This window comes from Canis aureus, chromosome 29, assembly GCF_053574225.1.
Source record: "Canis aureus isolate CA01 chromosome 29, VMU_Caureus_v.1.0, whole genome shotgun sequence".
NCBI lineage: Eukaryota > Metazoa > Chordata > Mammalia > Carnivora > Canidae > Canis > Canis aureus.
In genome coordinates this window covers 17048614-17052557 of record NC_135639.1, presented here as the reverse complement: position 1 = coordinate 17052557, position 3944 = coordinate 17048614, and positions in this window count along the sequence as shown.

The window sequence follows — 3944 nt, the reverse complement described above, 5'->3', positions numbered from 1 at the left end:
TTCTTCCTGTCCCTCTCCGGGGTGGCCGTGTGTTGTTGTTTACCTCCAGATGCACCTGGCTCAAAACCGGTTTTGTGTCCCTTGTCTCAGGTGACCCAAGTTGGCACAAAGCCCCAGAGACACTTAGATCTTAGGATGAGACAGGTGGGACCGGGATTAGGGTGAGGCCAGCAAGGCATGGAACTGACCTGGCAGGGCCTTGCTTGCTCTCTAACAAAGTTTTCCTTTTATCCTGTGAGCAACGGGAAGCCACTGGAAGGTTTTAAATGAGGGGGGTTGTGAGTGCAATCAGGAGATTTTGTGATCAATCTGAATTTTAAGATCATCAGTGGTTTCTGTTGGAGAAAGGATACATGGAAACAGGAAAGTCAACGTAGTGATTTAAGTGAGCAATGAGGTTGTCTAGACGAGGGTGGGGACACCTCCATCTCCTGGGTGCCTTTGCTCCATTGCCTACTTCCAGACTCTTCCTTCAGACTCCCAGCTCCCCCTGCTGCCCGAGGGCATGTGTATCTACCAGGGACAGATGCCCTAACCCACAGGTGGGGGTAAAATTTGAGCCCTCAGCCTCTAGTAGGAGGAATTTTGAGGGTGGAGACCCACTGTGTCCTGATAATACAGAAACAAACAAAAAAGTAACACCTGACAAAATATTGTAGTCTTGAAATTTTAAGCTCTTCAACTACAAGGGGCTTTGAATGCCTTTGAGTCCAGATGCCCGAGTGAGGCTTGGCTCTCCCGTGCCACGCTCCGACACGTGGGTGTCGAGTATAAACAGGTTTGACGATGAGAGCCTCACTTTCTCCCCAGACCACCGATCTCCTCTTGGGCAATTCACATGGATTTTCTCCTTTCTTTTGGACTCTGCCCTGCTGTTCCCGCTGTCCAGCACCAACCCTTCCGTGGCTGCCTATCTGGGTCGGGGGACTAAGTTCTTTTGGTGGGGCTGACCCCAGGATGGACCTGGGGCCCTGGGCCCTGGGCTGGAGGCAAGCAAGCCTCAGTACTGGGTGAGAATTAGCTGTAGTCCTGCTGTCAGGCTGAGGAGGACACCAAGTCGCTGGGCACTGCTCTCATTCTCCAAGTGGTGCCTCCCAAGGTGCCTGACCTTCTCTTCTCCCAGGAGAAAGGACCAACCAGAGTGAATGTGAAGCAGAGGGGAGCATGGCTGGAAATGACCTTGGGCTGGAGGTCCCCATAGGAAGCCATCAGCCCGTCAAATCACCTTCCTCTTTGGCTTTGATCTCTCCTGAAATCCAGGTCAAAGCCAGGCCTCAGGCATCTTTCCCGAAAAGCTGTGGCTGATGCACCTTTGCCCGCGTTCCGGGGGCCTCTGGACAGCGTCGGGTCCTCCTGGGTCCCCGCGCTCCTGCAGTGTGGCGGGGAGCTGCCCGCTGGCACAGAGGCCGAGCAATTAAGAAACTGCATTTTTCTCCTCCTCGCTTCCCTAATTGTTATTTTTGTCGCCGCTTTCAAACCATCCCAGGTTTTCATTTCATCTTGCCCCAGCCTGGTGCGCCCGGCAGAAAAAGCCAGCTTGCTCAGTGGGAGGCAATTTTCCCAGCGTGTCCAGCGATAATTCCAACACGACTGCTTTGTACATATAATTATAAAACCAGGGGCCACCAAAGTGCACCTATAGAGCAGAGTCTTGACTGTTCTTGGTTCTGTTTTAATTATTAAGCCTTAAAGCAAAAACTAGGTTTCAAAGAAAACTTTCTGTACAGTCCTCAATAGAGTTAAAGGAGGAACATTTTAAGCTGATGAGCTGACACTTGTAGAAGCAAATATATTAAATAAATCATGATTCGTTTTGGGGGCAAAGTCTGACTTACATCAACTCTGGAAAAAATGGATCTTAATGAGTGACAGTTGGGTGTATCCTGTCACTTCCTGAGGTAATGGCCGCAAGCTGACATTGCTCAGTGGGTGTCTCATACTTCTGAACAAAAGTTTTTTGGAGTGAGATAGACAAGATAGAAATCCCAAGGTGACTGGGAGGAATGTCTAATGAGTGGAAAGACATATTTACTGGCAGTCTGTATGTAAGCTGTGACAGTTGACAGAACTGGATTGTAACAAATATAGTTGATGAAGAAAAGGCTGACAGACTGCAGAGGGGGCCGTGGTGGCGGCGGGGGTGGGGGGGCGTCCAAAGCCCTGCCTTACCTGAACCCTGTTAATGGTAAGTTGGATACAAAGCTCAGAGTCATGAAAGGGAGCCAGGATCTTGCACTGATGTCTAAACACAGCAATGTGTCGAGCTTGCAGGAGGCGGTAATAGGTTCAGATGTGTTGACCTTTTTGCCCATCGCTTTGGAAGCTGGTATTTCCAGGGGCACCTGGGACCAGAAGATGACCCCAGCTCTAGGGACATATGTGAGCTCTGGGACCCTGGGACCCCACCCTACCCCTGTCTGACTTTGGGTGGGTCTGGGGTCCTCCGTTGACGGTGCCTCACCTGGGCAGCTACCGTGACCAAGAGCCACTGGGCTCCGGCCCCCGTGGGCACCGGTGAGGCTCATGTGGCGGTGGTGGGAGACTGAACAATGAAACCCCCCTGTGACCGTCCATTCTCGAGTGCCCCTTACCTCCTTCATTCTGCGCCTCCCATCCCCTCTTACTCAGTTTCTCCTCTGCCCCCCGCCCCCACCCTGTCCCCAGCACAAAAGGAGTGATTGGCCTCGAAAAGGCAGAGCTGACTGGCATATTAAATGGTGACACTTTGTAACTGACTGGTCAGGGCTTCAACAATCGGCTTGCCAATGAGCTCTGCACTTCTTCCCCCAGGCAAATGTCACACTGAAACTAAACAGGATCTTTTTTCATCCTACATGCTGTTTTCTATGCCACATATTATTTTATAGTTGAAAATAGGCTAACTCTTTAAAATGCACGGAGCCTGCTGTACTTTCATCGTGGGCTCATTTTGGAGGAGAGGCTGGCTGGGAGGGGGTGGGGGGAGCAGAGACAGTGTGTCGAGTGGCGGTGAAGGTTTGGTCAACATCTGGACCTTGACACTTTTTTTTTTTTTTGAAGGAATGAATAAATGAACATAAAAATTAAAACATTTTAAGAATTGGAAAGAAATGGATGGAAGTGATGAGAGCAAAGGCAACTAATGAGCCAGGAATGTTACCCATCAAGATAGGAAGCTGATTTGTCATTGTCACCAGTTTCTTATTTCGATTGACCAGGGCAAATATTCCTTAGCTGCAGGTTGATTTTCTATCTGCTCTGTGATTTGAAAAATGGGGTCCATTCCTGGTTGATTCCTCATATCTGAGTGGAGGGGCAGTGCCCGGACCTTGATGTCCCCCCAATTAAATGAAAACCCTTTTTAATAGTCTTGGTTAACACGACCCACTTTCTCCAGGTTGGTTCTTGTTAATCTGATCCACTGTCTTGGAAGGAAAGCTTGGGTAAGACAAAGCTAAGTGGAGTCCTTCTAGGGGCCATGAGATATGGGCTGCCCCAGTGTCAAGAATCCTGACCTCACTGACTTCATTCAGTTCAGTGGGTTAGTACTTCCATTATGATGGGCCAACGATTCCTGAAAATGTTCCCTATATGGCTGGCTCAGTCAACTGGGGTGGTAGATGGAAGGGTATTATAACTCACCCAGAAGCTAGGCCTTCCTAACAATGGGACAGTGATTTTTTAGAATAAGATTTTGAGCATGGGGGCAAGTGGAAGACCGAGCAGAGAGGGTCTTGAGGCTCAAGAAAGAGGAGGCACTTGGGCTGAGTTGAGGCAGTTCCATTTTGGGGAGTGATGAGACACAACAGTTCCTCTCTTCTACCCCAGAGGCATAGCTCTATTATTATATATTTGTACATTTCTTAACTTGAGCAAGTTACCTTTTCTTTCTGAACTAGCAGCATTATCATCTGTAGAGTCAAGTCAGTCTAGGTAACTTTTCATGTTCTTCCTAATCCAAATCT